General features: G+C 41.3%; 1 protein-coding gene across 1 annotated transcript in view; it reads right to left on the bottom strand.

The window, feature by feature from the left end:
- LOC122734080 (sodium/hydrogen exchanger 2-like) overlaps positions 1 to 16903 on the bottom strand; it is a 93339-nt gene that overhangs the window by 70700 nt on the left and 5736 nt on the right.

Below are 16903 nucleotides of genomic sequence, written 5' to 3'. Positions count from 1 at the left end.
GGTGTGCATGTGTGTGCATGTTTGTGTACATACGTGTGTGTGCACTTGTGTGCATATATGGTATCTGTACATGGTTGTGTGACGAGTATGTGTATATAGGTGGTGTATGTATTGCGGTGTGTGTATAGTGTTTCTATGTGGAATATGTGTGTGTATAAATTGTGTTTGTATGTGGAGTATGTGTATGTATATGTAGGTGTGGAGTGTGTGTGTTGATGTACCGTATGTTTCTTTGTTGTGTTGTATATGAATGGTGTATACATGTGTGATGTGTGTTGTGGTATCTGTGTGTGGTATACTGGGGTGTGTGTACACTATGTGGATGTGAGCACATTTATACTGTATACAGTGGGTTTGTATGGATGTGTATACCCATGTATGTGTGTGTGCATGTGCGTGCTACCCCAACCCTACCCCAGGAGACCAGGAAGTCCTTGAAGGCAAGGACTGGGGTTTTTTTTTTTACCTTTGTATTCCTGGGTACGCAGCACAGCACTTTGCACATAGCAGCACTTAATTAAGGAAAGTTTATTTTGCTAAATTAATAATAAACTGAATAGACAATCATTTCATTTGACAGAAACAAAAGAATTCGATTTTCAGAGAGCAAAACAATATACACAGGATGTGCCAAGAATGTTGCTCTTTTGTCTTATTCTACTGAAGCAAAAAGAAAAAAAATCATGGCCTGTTTCAGTGATCTGGCTGCAACATTCCTGCAGCCATTCTCTCCTTTGCCTTTAAAATGTAATTGCATTTTCTTATTTGATGGGATTTAATGTTCTGTAACAGTTACAAATTTACCAGCCTTCATCTGTCCTTACCATCCCAGTAGTATGAATCCTTTGCAAAGAAAAGGCTGGTGTTGGCTTGTTTTCCTTTCTTGAAATGACCTTAGCTTCCAGTTCCTTCCCCCCAAGCCCCCCCAAAACAAACTATGATTGGGAAATAGGTAGAAGCACTCATGGGTGACAGAGGGATTTAGAGGATCTGAGGCATTTTGAAAACAAAGAGTATCTCTCATCTGCCTGAGACCATTTGGTGACAGTCTTGCCTGAAGGAAGGGGGTGGCCTTAAATGGCTTTATAAGGGTCCTTCCTGTGCTGGGAGTCCATATTTCTAGATGTGTATGTGAGTCAAGGAAAAGGTATTTTTTTCTTGAGAAAGGGCCAAGTTTCTTCTCCATTGGAATCCGGGAGCTGAAGGGCCACAAACTCCCACACAAATTATCCCTGGGCTATCACCCAAAAGTAGCCCAAGGCCCAAAAAATTCCCCCTACATTACTCTAGAGCCTTTATCTGTTCAGTTTTAATTGGACCAAGTCATTTACATGTAGCTCAGTCACTATACAAGTTTGAAGAAGGGCTGAGAAAAGTAGAAAATATCTGTCTTTACAGTGATCTGGACTCTTCTCATCTTGTGCTGACTTAGAATCTATTCAATTTCATCTGAAAAATACTTGGGTTCTCCTAACCTAAACTTATTGAGAAAAGAGTTCAGGGCTTGGCATGAGGAAGACCTGGGTACCACTACTGTCTCTGACACTTACTAGCAATACGTGACCCTGGGCAATTCCCATTGCCTCTCTGGACTTCAACTTCCTTACATTTATAAAATAGGAACAATAAGACCTTTAATACCTTTCTCGCCAAACTGTTGTGAGGATCATATTACATAATGCATCTAACAGCAAGGAACACAACCAGTGGGGGCTCAAACCAATGGCATTAGAAGAAAAATACCCCTAACTCCTCAGAATCACCCCTAGAACCATGAGGGGAAGATGTAGCAGCCTGGCTCTGGGGGGGTGCAGCAGAGAGTCCTTGTTACATATATAAATTGTTTTGTCAACCTTAAAGAGTCATGTTATTGTTGTTCAGTCATTTTCAGTGACCCCATTTGGGATTTTCTTAGTAAACATACTGGAATGCTTTGCCACTTCCTTCTCCAGCTCATTTTACAGATGAGGAAATTGAGGCAAACAGGGTGAAATTATTTGCCTTGGGTCATATACCTAATAAGTGTCTAAGAGCACATTTGAATTCTAGGCTTGGCACTCTATCCACTGTCCCACCTAGCTCCCCCCACAGTCATGGAAATGGCAGCTATTTATTATGCAATTCATCATTCAAATGAGGAAACTGGATAAGATGAATTCCTAAAATCCCTTTGGAGCCTAGATCCTATGAAATACTAATACCTAAAGAAGCTGACCCTCTGATAAAGAAAAGAAAAACTTGCCACTGCTGCTTTAAGCTGCAATTATTAGATAATTCAAGAACTATGGGGCAGCTAGGTGGCACAGTGGATAAAGCACTGGCCCTGGATTCAGGAGGACCTGAGTTCAAATATGGCCTCAGACACTTAACACATACTAGCTGTGTGGGCAAGTCACTTAACCCCAATTGCCTCACCAAAAAAAAAAAAAAAAAAAAAGGTTGGAGATAATTGCAGAACTATTTAACCAATCTAGTTAAAAACAGAAATGATGAACTCCACCTGGTAGAACAAGCAATAATGAGGTCACTAGGATCCTTACCATGGGCACTATAATGAGAGAAATGGCCCTCACAAGTTCATGAAAGAAAATGACACGGCAATGTTACCTCCCCAAGCCCCCAAAGAATCCTGGACTCTGTTATGGTTCTATGGATGCTCCTAGCTGTGGGATCTCATCAAACCTAGGCAAGTGGCAGTACCTCATTGGTCACTAGCCTGGTAGAGAGAAGTCAGGCTCGAAGGGCAAATCTAAGTGGCCGAAAAAGATGACTGATCCTCTCCCTGACGTATGAGGGAAGGTGACAATGCTTGAACTAGAAGAGTGTTGAAACTCTCCATACCCTCTGACCCATCAATTCTACCAGTAGACACAGAGCTCAAGGACAACAACAGAGGAAAAGGTCCCATGTAAAACAAAATAGTTATAGGGGCACTCTCCCTGACAGCAAAGAACTAGAAATAAAGTGAATGTCTATCAGTTAGGGAATATCTGAATAAGCTGTGATGCATAAACACAATGATATATTATTGTGCCACCAGCAATAGGACTAAGTGGAAGTGACAGAAGCAGCAACAGCTTTGGGAGCTCCCAAGTCAGAGATGATAAGGAGACTTGGCAACTGATCAGAAAGTGATTACAGGGCACCCTGTACTAGGACTAGACGCAGGACCAGATGCTGTTTGGCAACTCCATTGCCCACACCCACTTGTGGGCCCTAGTTTAAGGGCAGAGAAGAACATTTTTGGACAAAAGGGAGGGGGAGAGGGAGAGAAAGCCAAGATGGCAGAATAAAGACAGGGATTCACTGAGTTTTCCCAAATTCCCCTCTGAACAGTTTTTAAATAACACCTCAAGATGAATTCTGAGTAGCAAAACAAACAAAAGGACACGATGAAACAAACAATTTTCTAGCCCAAGACAACTTAGAAGGTTGACAGGAAAGGTCTGTCTTACTGGGGTGAGAGAGAAGTGCAGTCCAGTGCAGGCAGAATTCAGGCAAACCAGCAGCAAGGCTCTGCCCAAGCAAGTCAATATCAGCCTTGGGAGTGATTGAATCAGCAATGGTGACTTAGTTCTCAGCCCATAGACGGTAAAGGGGATGGACAACTGGTCAGAAGAAGATTACTGGGGACACTTCTGATATTGGGTACAGGACTCTGTTGGATTTCCCATATGGGGATCTGGGTCATAGTCCCAGGGCAAGGAAGAGCACTAGCACAATAGAGTTCACAAAAACTGAGCGTGTGTTAGGGCATAAAACTCTCGCAATCAAATACAGAAAAGTAAAAATATTAAATTGATCCTTTTCAGATCATAATGCAATAAAAATTACATTCAATAAAGGACTATGGAAACACAGATTAAAATTAATTGTAAACTAAATAATCTAATCCTAAAGAATAAGTGGGACACAGTGGATAAAGCACCAGCCCTGGATTCAGGAGGAACTGAGTTCAAGTCTGGCCTCAGACACTTGATACTTACTAGCTGTGTGACCCTGGGCAAGTCACTTAACCCTCTCTGCCCCACAAAAAAAGAAGAAAAAAAAAGAAGTGAGTCAAAGAACAAATCATAGAACAATCAATAATACCATTAAAGAGAATGACAACAAGAGACAACATACTAAAATTTCTGGGATACAACCAAATAAGTCCTTAGGGGAAATTTTATATTTATATCTCAATAAAATAGAGAAAGAGCAGATAAATGAATTGGGCATGCAACTAAAAAAACTAGAAAAGGAACAAATTTTAAAACCCCAATTAAACACTAAATTGGAAATTCTGAAAATCAAAGGAGAGTAATAAAATTAAAAGAGAGAAAACCATTGAACTAATAAATAAAACTAGGAGATGGTTTTATGAAAAAACTAATAAAATAGATAAATCATTGCTCAATTTTAGTTTTAAAAAATAAGAAAACCAAATTACCACTATCAAAAATGAAAAGGGTAAATTCACCACGAGTGAAAAAACAAATAAACCAATTATTAGGAGTTATTTTGGCCAATTACATGCCAAAAAATCTGACAATCTAAGAAAAATGGATGAATATTTAGTAAAATACAAAGTGTTCAGATTAACAAAAGAGGAAATAGAATACTTAAATAACCCCATCTTAGAAAAAGAAATTGAAGGGCAGCTAAGTGGCACAGTGGATAGAGCACTGGCCCTGGAGTCAGGAGTACTTGAGTTCAAATCCGGCTTCAGACACTTAACACTTACTAGCTGTGTGACCCTGGGCAAGTCACTTAACCCCAATTGCCTCACTAAAAAAAAAAGAAAGAAAGAAAAGAAAAAGAAAAAGAAATTGAACAAGCCTTCAATGAACTCTCTAAGAAAAGATTCTCAGGATCAGATGGATTCACAAGTGAATTCTACCAAACATTTAAAAAACAATTAATTATATTATTCTATAAACTATTTGGGAAAACAGGCAAAGGAGGAGCTCTACCAAATTCCTTTTATGACACAAATATGGTGCTGACACCTAAACTTACAAGAAAGAAAACTATAGACTAACTTCTGTAATGAATATTGAAGTAAAAACTTAAATAAAATACTAACAAGGAGATTAAAGCAATGTTAGTTAGAGAAATAAGAGAAGAAAAAGAAATTTAATGAATCAGAATAGGCAACAAGGAAACAAAACTATTACTCTTTGTACATGATAAAATGGTATAGCTGGAGAATCCTAGAAAATAAACTAAAAACTAGTTGAAATAATCGACAACTTTAGCAATGTTACAGGATACAAAATAAACCTATGTAAATCATCAACATAAATCACCATATTACCAACAATACCCAGCAGGAAGAGAGAGAAAGAGAATTTCCATTTAAAATTACTATAGACAATATAAAATACTTTGAACCTACCTACCATGACAAACTCAGGAACTATATGGACACAATTACAAAAGACTTTTCACACAAATAAAGTCAGATCTAAATAACTGGAAAAATATCAATTACTCAAGGGTAGGTCAAGCCAATATAATAAAAATGACAATTCTACCCAAATTAATTTACTCATTCAGTGCCATACCAAACAAGCAAAAATTTCTTTTCTAGAGCTAGAAAAAATAATAACAATATTCATCTAGAAGAACAAAAGGTCAATAATATCAAGGGAATTAATGAAAATAATGTCAAGGAAGGTGGCCTAGAAGAACCAGCTCTCAGACTGAATTATAAAGCAGTAATCATTAAAATAATCTGGTATTGGCTAAGAAATAGAGTGGTGGATCAGTGGAACAGATTAGATACAAAATACACAGTAGTAAATGACCATCATAATCTAGTGTATCATAAACTCAAAGACCCAAGCTTTTGGGACAAGAACTTGCTATTTGACAAAAATTGCTGGAAAAAGTGGAAAACAAAACAGCCCAAACTAGGTATTGAGGACTATCTTACACTGTATACCAAGATATGGTTAAAATGGGTACATAAAAGGATGATACAATGAACAAATTAGGAAAGCAAGGAATAGTTTACCCATCAGATCCATGGAGAAAGAAAGAATTTATGGCCAAACAAGGAATAAAGAGCATTATAAGATGTAAAATAGATAATTTTTTATTATGTTGAATTTAAAAGGTTTTACACAAACAAAACCAATGCAGCCAAGATTAGAAGGAAAGCAGAAAGCTAGGGAAATTTTTTTACAGCCAGTGTTTCTGAAATATGTAGAGAACTGAATCAAATTTATAAGAACCCAACACAAGTCATTCCCCAATTGATAAATGGTGAAAGGATATAAACAGGCACTTTTCAAAAGAAGAAATCAAAGCTATCTATAATCATATGAAAAAATGCTCTTAATCACTATTTATTAGAGAAATGCAAATTAAAAACAACTCTGAGATACCACCTCACACATAACAGATTGGCTAATATGACAAAAAAGGAAAATGAAAAATTCTGGAGGGAATGTGGGAAAATTGGGACACTGATGCACTATTGGTAGAGTTGTAAACTAATCTAACCATTCTGGAGGACAATATAGAACTATGCCCAAGGGCCTATAAAACTGTGCATACCCTTTGGTCCAGCAATACCACCACTAGGTCTGTATCCCAAAGAGATCCAAAAAGGGGAGAAGGACCTATATGTACAAAAATATTTGTAGCAGCTCTTTTTGTTGGTAACAAAGAATTGGAAATCAAAGGAATGCCCATCTATTGGGTAATGGCTGAACAAATTGTGGTATACAAGTGTAATGTAATAGTATTGTTCTATAAGAAATTATGAGCAGGATGATTTCAGAAATACTTATAAAGACATATAAACTAATGCAAGTGAAGTGAGCGGAACAAGGAGAACACAGTAACAGCAATATTGTACAATAATCAACTGTAAATGACTTAGCTATTCTCAGCAATACAATGATCAATATAAGATAATTCCAAAGGATTCATGATGAAAAATGCTCTCCACATCCAGAGAAAGAACTGATAAAGTCTGACTGCAGATCAAAGCATACTATTTTCACTGTATTTTTGTGGTTTTGTCTTTTGTTCTAATTCTTCTTTTACAACATGACTAATGTGGAAATATGTTTTACATGATTGCACATCTATAAACTATGTCAAATTGCTTACTGTCTTAAGGAGGGGGAGAGGTGAGGGAGGGAAGAAAAAATTCAGAACTCTAAATTTTTAAATAAATGCTATGTCTTTACATTTAAATTAGAAAAAATAAAATCCTATTACAAAAAGATATCAGAACTCAGATCCATGTAATGAATAATCTTGACTCACTCCAGAGGAACTAATAATGAAACCTACTTCTGTCCTTTTGCTAAAGAGATGATGGACTAAGGTGCAGAATAAGACATGTACTGTCAGTGATGGTCAATGTGGCCATTTTTTCTTAACTGTTACTTCTCTTACATATAACAAGGGAGAAAGAATTGGGAAGTTAAAGTGATAAAAAACCCCAATCAAACTTGTTTAAAAGGAGGCATAATACTCAAAAAGAATTCAGAATTCTAATAGTCATGTGCTCCAAATTGACAAGCTCAAATATTAGAATTTTGATATTTGTATTTCATTAAGTGAAAATTCCTTTGTGTCCCAGAAACCAAATAAAAGCACTTACATCTTGTAATACCATTCTTTGTCCCCTAAGGACATACTGAGATGAAAAGAGGAGAGGGATGGATGAAAGTAGTAACACAGAAATTAAATGATTAATGAATGTTCATGAATCTCTAATGTGTCCCTATTTCTAAGGAAAACCAGATATTTCTTCCTGCCACACCCTTTAGTCTCTTGGTACGCTGTATCCAAGGTCAATTTCAAAGTGCAAAGTGCTCATTTAAAGTTTTGCCCTTTGATTCCTCTTAAATAATTGGTTCTTTAACCAACAAAGACATATGTGGTTTAGCCTAACAGATTAACTCTCAAGATTCCGTAATTTCTTTCTAGCAGAACACTTGGTCTGGAATCCAAAGACCTAAATTTGAATTCTGGTTCTGCCACTTACCCCCTTTGCAACAACTGGTCAACTCCCTTCATTTCCCTGGATTTCAGGTTCTTAATCTGTAAGGGGATAGGATTTGACTCAATGGCCTTGAAATGTAAACAGTCTCATTTAGGAGAGAGAATATTTCCAAGGTCCCTTTGATCTCTATTGAACTGCCAGAATATATGTTGATTGGCTATTTATAGAAGGTACAAGTCTTTATCAACTCCCACACTAACAATGTCACATAAGAATAATCGAATAAAATATAAAAATAAAAAATCCAGCCAAAGGGCAATGGAGAGGAGCATGGTAGGGACCAGTAAAGTGCACCTTATATTCAATGATTGCCTCTGCTTAAGAAGTGGCGAAAGGAACATGAGTGAAGAAATGAAGGATTACAGAATCAGGTGGGATAGCCATGGGACATGAGGGAGGGTTACCACATGAATGGCCATTGAGAAAATCCTCCATACCATCAATCATCAGCTGGAGGAGCTATAGAAGAGCAGAGGCAAGAGTCAGCCAGGATTCGAAGAGGATAGGCCACAGTCAGTACCAGTGGGAGGCTGAAGAGATCTCTGAAGCTAAGGCCACATAAAGCATCCTGATGCCCAAGTGCTCTTTTCTCTCCTGCTCGCATTATTTTTTCAATTTCTTCTGTGTGTAGCTCCTGATAAGGTCAACAAGGTGGCTAATGGTATTTAAGACCTGACCTTGTACTTTCCTTAAAGGTTCAAGTATTGATTACAGTATGAGGATGGGAGTGTATTAATGATTAGAGTCTAACCTAGAAGGTCAAGTTTGCAACGGACTCATTAGTGAACTATGGCAAACTGACCCCCTCCCTTTCTCTTCTAACTCTGCACACAGAATGGCTTCAACAGCAGGACATTTCAGAGCCCGAAGCACTTCCTCTTCTTCTTATACCATGGATCTCTTTTCTGCAGGGTGGCTAGTAGCCAAGCCTTTGGGAAAGGAGTCATAACATGACTGGCCCCTCAAAGTCACAATTTTGGAAAGCAGTGACCTCACTCTGATCTTGGCTCATCCATCATCTTGAATTCCACAAAGAAAACATTTGTTCCCATAAGACCATGATGCCCTCCTCTCATTCATTCATTCATTCCACAAATATCCAGTGCACCCCTTCCAGTGCACAGGGCATGCTAAATAAGGACCCTGACAAGCCAACCTATGTTTTCTTTATAAACATCACCATCCTTTAAGTTTGGGGCCAGTCTAAGCCACAGGAACTTTTGCCAAAGACCAAGTCACAAGAGAGCAGTCCTCATTGCAGGGGCCCCTCCCCCCCCACAACACTTTCTGGGAACCAGTAAATTTGGGCAGTGCCCGTCTGGCCAGTCCCCCTCAAGGCTCACTCACATATCTCGACCAAGGCAGATAGCTGTCTCCAAATATCCAGAGATCTGACATTTGGAAAAGAAACAATAAGTCAGTGATATTAAAAAGAAATGCTGTCCTTCTCTTAGGAAATTAGAAGCAGCACCTTTGACCCCTCTCCTCCAATATAATTCAATTCCACAGACATTCGCTGAACCCTAATCATACAGCAGGTGTTGGGCTGGGCACAAGGGAGATACAAATATTAGAAAGGTCCAAGGTAATCACTCATTTCTGATAAATTTAGAATTTAGGGAGTCTCATTAGACTTGAAACTAAACAAACCCCTCCTATCTCGAAGCTAAAGACAGGCAAGGCAACACTGCCAACCCAAAGAATAAGAAGAGTATGCCACGTCTATGAGATACAAAGCAGGTCCCTTTAAAATGGAAACACCAACATCCACAGTCCTGTAAGGACTTTTCACAAGGAATGTTCCCTCCCACCTACCAGATTCTACCAGCTGACCCTGCACTGCTCAAACATACAGTGTTTGGAGCTGATGGGCATTGCCCTCTTGGATTAGGAGATCAGCAGATCAGAGACTTAGAGTTAGAAGGGATATTCAAGGCCATTAAACCCAATCTTCTCATTTTACAGATGAGTAAACTGAGGGGAAGAAAGTTTAGGTAACTTGCCCAGGGTTACACAGGCAGGAGGTGACCAGATAGGATTTCAGTCCTGTTCTTCCTGACTCCAAGTTTACAGTGTCCCCTCCACAACTCAGGGAGACTGCTGTGACACTCATGCTAAACTGATGAGCTAACTCTTCCCCAACTCAGTGCAGAACTCAAGATTGGCACCACAGACCTCTAAATTCTAGGGCCAGGTCCTAATCGGCCTATTTGGTGACTCACTCAAAGATTCATAACACAAGGAAAGATGCCTTAATATACCAGAAAGGTAGCACAATTAAAATTTTAGACGATGCCCCACCCTCCAAAAAAGAATCCCAATTTTAAACAAGTTGAATGGTTAAAAAAAGCAACAACTCAGAAAATTCAGCACTTTCCTATTTATCATATCCAAGGTTTTTTTCTCAGTCCTTACCATCCTTGATCTTCCCACAGCATCAGCCAGTATAGACCATCCCTTTCTTTCTAAAACTCTCTTCTCCTTTACTTCCTGCAGGGCAGCTAACAGCTGGCCATGTATGCATGCTAAAGACAGATATGTAGCTAAGCTTGAGGAAGAGATGACGTTGCCCTCTGATCTTGGTTTTTATGCTTAGGTGACTGACACAAAGCATCTTGGGCCCCCACAAAATGACTAAAGTGGGTCAGATCCACAGAGTTCTGAGTGTTTGTTTGCCATAACCCCTCTAAAATAGTTTGGGGACACAGGGTTCCCTCAAGTAAATTAACCAGAGAAATTAAGTACTTTTTTATCTCAGGACAGGGTTTCTGACAGACTCCATCACCCCTGCCCCTGACGAGCATGAAATAAAGGGTAAAAAAAAAGATACTTAGGCCTTCTAGCATTCCTAGTAGGAGCTGATCTGCATTCTGAAAAGCTTGGCTCCCGGAAGAAGGAATCTCCTTTTTGAGAAGAAGCACCTTTTACAGGTAAGGCTCTCCTAAAAACAGGCAGACTCTCCCTCTGGGAGGGAAAGCCTCTGAGGGTTGCTCCCCCTTGTCCAAGAAGAAAAGTCCTCTGAGCTTTAAGCTACGGGAGGGGCCAGCTCAATCTTTCAGAGAAAGCTGGAAGCAGAAAGCCTTTCTATACCCTCTCGTGGGAGTGATGTCCATCAGGCTAGGGGGGCAGCAGCCAGGTGAGATCAGCAGAGCACATGGCTGGGCTGGGCAAATGAAGAAGAGACCAATGAATACTGATGGGAAGAAGCTCCAACCCCAGCTGCAATGCATGGACTTCTTATCAATGTGACAAGTTCCTTCACCACTACCGGATTCAGGGGCCAGTCCAATTTATATCCTTGTCTGCCTTTGTAATCAATAACAGCTGATTACAGGAAGAAACATTCAGTGAAAGAGTGCTGTGAAGGGCAATTCGTTTCAGCATGACACCAATAAGTTTACTACTCAGCAATCAGCCTAATGACATGACATCAAGGCTTCTCAGTGTTATGCTGAATTATCAACTCCATTTTTTTGTCCAGGCCTGTGATTTCATAGTGGAGGAGAATTCCTGCTATGGAAATTCCTTCTGTGAACCCAGGTCAGCATCTTGCCTGCAACTTGGAGTCTTAGTCTCATAATGGTCTGGGGGCACTCAGTAACATTAGCACAAAAGGACGGCGGGTGAGGCAACATTCGGCAGCATCTGCTCCTACCTGTAAAGCAGCAACTTTCTTTCTCCATACTGAGGATGATACAAGGCAAGACGAGTTGTTCTTCTGCCTCTTCTGCCAAGAAGTGGCATTAGCCTAACACTGAATTCTGAAGGCTGCTATTTTCCAAGAGCCTTGAAAGCTGGATCAAGAACTATCAGACCCGGGGCAGCTAGGTGGCGCAGTGGATAGAGCACTGGCCCTGGAGTCAGGAGGACCTGAGTTCAAATCCGATCTCAGACCCTTGACACTTACTAGCTGTGTGACCCTGGGCAAGTCACTTAACCCCAATTGCCTCACCAAAAAAAAAAGAACTATCAGACCCAAGTAGAGTTAATTAACAGATGCCACTCCCAAATCTACACTAAGAGGGGGAATGGAAAAACTGGGCCAATACACTGAAATGGCTCTGAGAATGACAGGCAGCCTAGTTGCTGAGCTCCAAAGGAAGGAATACACGGTGCAGGAGAAAGAACGTTGTCATTAGGGCCAAGGTCCTGAGGTCAAGTCCCAGCTCTTTGGCTTCCTGCCTCTGTGACCTACCACCTGGACAAAGTCAAATGAACCCCTCCAGGCCTCCTCATCTATAAAACTGTAGACTAGATCTGATGAACTCTAAAGTCCCTTTTAATTCTAACTGGATAATATGCTAAGATAGTAAAGTATGATTGTTTTTAAAAGGTCGGGGCAGCTAGATGGCACAGTGGTTAAAGTGCCGGCCCTGGATTCAGGAGTACCTGAGTTCAAATCCGGCCTCAGACACTTGACACTTACTAGCTGTGTGACCCTGGGCAAGTCACTTAACCCCCATTGCCTACAAAAAAAAAATTTAAATTAAAAGGTCATACATTTCTATATAAAACACTAGCCTTAGATATTAAAAAAGGAAGAAAGATGCCATAACAACAGATGAAAATGTGTGAGGGCTTGTGACTCACAGTAGTTGTGCATGGAGACCTAAAAGATACTCTTGGAGAAACAGAGGCAAGAGGTTGGGCCTGGTGTCCCAACATTGACTTAGCTGAGCTCAGAAACCCTCAGCACCAGAAGCTTGGCTGTGAGAGGCCACAACAACTCATGAAATTCTCCAATAAGGTTTGGCTGGGTGACCCTGGGTAAGTCCCTTAGTGTCTCAAGGCCACTGGCACCTCAGTAAGATGTATTAAAGCTGCCTGAGCACTCTGGAGTCATTCATTATGTGAAACAACAAACACCAGAGGGAGACAACATGGAATGAAAGGCATCCAAGCTTTGGCCAGGAAACAGAAAACCTGGAATGGCTGCATTGGAAAGGACCTGAGAGGCTATCGACTGCAGGCCTGGCATTTCCCAGGTGAAGAAGCAGAGCCTCAGGAAATGCCACTGAAATGTGAGCTGGGATTCTGAGCATAGTCCCTCGGGCACGGCTCCCTGGGGACTGAGGGTGGGGTTGGAGACCAGTCTCCAAACAGGCAATCTGAACAAACTGGACACGGACTTCCAAAGAACAAGGCTCCCCAAGATCCCACAGCCTCTTGATTTCAGAAACAATGCTTCAGAAAAAAAAGAAAGAACAAATACTTCTTCCCAGAGCCTTCAGCCCACTAATGCTAAAAGCAACTATCATTGAGACTGGATGATCTCTGCCTTGGCAGGCGAGAAACCTGGGGGTCCAGGTTCCAGTTCTCCTGCATAGCTGGCCCTAGAACAGGAAGCTGATTCTTCCGAGAGGGCAGCCCTGGGGAAGATGGCCTAGACTTGGTACACAGAGAGAAAGATCTCGACCTGAGATCTGAGAAAACTCCCTAATGAGGAGGATCATCCCAAAGGGGAATGGGCTGCCTTGGGGGTGGATTTTAAGGGAGGGCTGGATGACCACATGGTGGGGATGCTGCTGCAAAGATTCCTCTTCAACAACCTAGTAGACCAGATGATCATTTGAATCCTTGCCAGTTCTCAAACTGTGTGATCCACCCTTCTGATAGCGTCTAGTCTGCTAACTTACCTCTCCATCCTCAGTCGGTCTAGCCCCTTCTGGCTTTCCTTGTCCACACACCCTGACCCAACCCAAACCCCATAATCAACCAGTCCGACAACCTGCCAACACCGCAGAATCACTTGCCTCCTTGGCCATCCACCATATCCATCGTACGGACCACCTCCAGCCTAGGGCAAAGCCTGCCAATGGCTTTTTCTGCTCCCATCCTCATTCCTCTTTCCTCCTAGGGTCCCTAGTCCAGAGAATAAAGGTGACCCCCAGCTAACGGACCACATCACAAATTCATTCTATCTAACAGTGGCTCAGAAAGCTTTTTCTCGTCTCTACCTGATTCCTCATTCACAAGCCCCCAAACCCAACCCTGTCCCTTCACTCTCTACAGATGAACTCACCTCCTCTCTTACCAATAGGAGAGGAGTCATATGGGATGCTCCAGTAACTTCCCTAGCATCTACCTCAAAATTTCTCTCTCTTCACCACATCCCTCCTCCTACCCTCCCACCTCAAAGTGACAACCATTCCCCCTCCTTTCCAGAGGTGTCCTTTCTGCTGATTTCCTCCACCTCTCTCTACTCCATCTTCCCCACTGGCCCCTTTCCCTACAAACATGTTCTGGTCTTCCCTATCCTCAAAAGTCTTTCCACGGGCTACACTGTCTTCACCACCACACTGACTCCCCTGCCCTGCCCTAGACTCAGTTGATGAGCCCCAGAAACCTGCCTTCTGCCCCACCACTCCACTGAAACTGCTCTCTCCCAGCTCACCAACAGCCTGCTACTTGCTAAATCCAATGGCCCTTTCTTACAAAAAGAATACCAGAGGGGCAGCTAGGTGACGCAGTAGATAAAGCACTGGTCCTGGATTCAGGAGTACCTGAGTTCAAATCTGGGCTCAGACACTTGACACTTACTAGCTGTGTGACCCTGGGCAAGTCACTTAACCCCAATTGCCCCGCAAAAAAAAAAGAATACCAGAGTGTTTGCCTCAAGCTGGAAAGGAACCCAAGTTGTTTGGAGAATGTAAGAAAAATCTAAATCTCAGACAAAATATATATGGGAGGCGACATGGTGCAAATCCTTCCTCCTGCTGCTACCTTTGGCCATAAAGAGACCAGATTATCTAATTAAAGCTTCGAGGGCTGCAGTCCCAAACTACAAAAGTAAAAATAAAAAGAGCACTAGCAAACTCAAAAGACAGGCAAGCATCCCAAGATGGATACAGGAAGCTGAAGATGGGCTTGACCCCATTGGTCTCTCAGGTGTGCCCTCCCCCCTCTCACCCGGCTGAGAATAGAGTTGGAGACCAGTCTCCAAACAGGCAAGCTGAAAAAAATGTATACAGACTTCCAAAGAATAAGGCTTCCAAAGAGACACTCTGTGGAAAATCTTGAAAAATCCCCTGGACTAGATGGGCTCAATGTAAAATGCCAGAGGAAACCAACAGGCAATTGGATTGGCTCTTTTTAGCTCTCTGACAATAGCTAATATTGACTGGTAACATCGGGGGCAATTTAAATCATGGAGTTCATCCCCTTGCCAAGACAGAAGACAATTTTCTGGGCTCAGAATGGAATCCTTGAGCTTAGCCAAGCCAACATGCAGTTAAAACAAACTAATTCCAACGACTGCACTGTGGAATTTCTCAGTTCAAGTTAAATCCCTTTAGAGCTTCGAATCACCTAGAACGTCAAATGGCATTAGTGCTCGGGAACTCAACAGTAATTCATCCTTTGTCTTTTTAAGCTTCTGGAAACCCTGACCTAAGTACACGGGGGAAGGGGCATGTCCTCATTTTAGTAACACACAGAGAATGAGATGCCCACTTGAAATCCAAATTCAAACAGAGTAACATGTGCATTTCCTTTAGTATACCCTGTAAATATTGAGCAGATACTAAGCAGCAGATATTTATTATTACTATTGTTATTGTTGGTAGTGGTAGTTCAATGTCAACAAGGTATAGAGGAAAATATATTGCATGACCTCCAGGAAAGTTTAAGGGTTTGTCTGGGTTTGGGGAGGTGTTTGGGGTACAGATTTATGATCTCATGGGCATGGGGAACTCCCTGTGTGGAAATTCACCTCACCAACACAAATGCCCAAGACTTATCTGCAATTTCCAGTTGCAAAGAGTCACTTGGGGGACCTGGTGTGCCCACAGTCACACAAGCCAGCACATAATGGGGACAAGACTTGAACTTAGGTCTTCCTGACTCCAAGGCTGGCTCCCTATCAACTTTATCATGATGCCTCTCAAAAGCAAAACATGCCTGCTAATTTATATTAATTTCATTTTCTCAGCTATTCACTTTTGTTTGTTTGGGGTCCAGACATGAGATTTCATTGACACAGGGAATTCTCAGGATTGAAATTCATTCCACCAAAGAAGAGCGGTAATTGTTCTACAATTTATAGTCAGAGAGAGTTATGCAGAGAACTAAGTGACTTGCCCAGAGTCACACATCTAGTATGTGTCAGAGGTATGACTTGAACCCAGGTCTTCCTCTCTATCCACTGTGCCATGCTGTCATAAAATTTTGTCAGAGAAATAACAGAGTTCAAAATTATGCAGTAAAACAATGGTCAGCTGAATAAGGATCCATGTCAAGGTTCTTGAAATGTCCCTTGCCACTCCTTATTATAAGTATTTCTAGACTGAAGACACAATACATAAGGGGACTATTTGTCTTCCACCATAAATGAGTCAGAAGTTGGCATGTTTTAGATGCATACTACAGGGAAGGCTTTCCTCCACACACTACCAAGAGAACCCTGGACTAGGCTGTTGAAACTGTCGGCTTCCAGAGCTATTTGGAGGAAGGCTGAAGGGAGAACCAGATGTCATCATCCCTAGCTCTAAATTTCCCAAGGAGTTGGTGTTTGGGCCCACCATCTATCTAACTGGCGATGCCCCAGTGGTCAAGAGATTCTTTAAGGCTGGCATGAGAATCCTGGAGGGGTAGCAAAGGAGGGTTTCCCTCATCCACAGCATACTATAATTTTACATTTCTAGCTAGAGCCCTTTTTTCCATACTGACACAAAACTGGAAACGAAGGGGGTATCCATTAATTGGGGAATGGCAACACCAATTATTGCATACGAATGCAATGGAATATTTTCATGCCTTAAGAAATAACAAAATGGACAGTTTTGGAGGAAACTCGGAAGACATCTATGAAGTGACGCCGAGTGAAGTGAGCAGAACTAGGAGAACAATGATAACATTTATTAAAAAAAAAAACTTGGAAAGTCTTGAGTCCTG

The sequence above is a fragment of the Dromiciops gliroides genome, chromosome X (assembly GCF_019393635.1).
Source record: "Dromiciops gliroides isolate mDroGli1 chromosome X, mDroGli1.pri, whole genome shotgun sequence".
Classification (NCBI taxonomy): domain Eukaryota; kingdom Metazoa; phylum Chordata; class Mammalia; order Microbiotheria; family Microbiotheriidae; genus Dromiciops; species Dromiciops gliroides.
The sequence above is the reverse complement of the archived record's forward strand: the minus strand, read 5'-3'. Positions and strand labels throughout refer to the sequence as shown.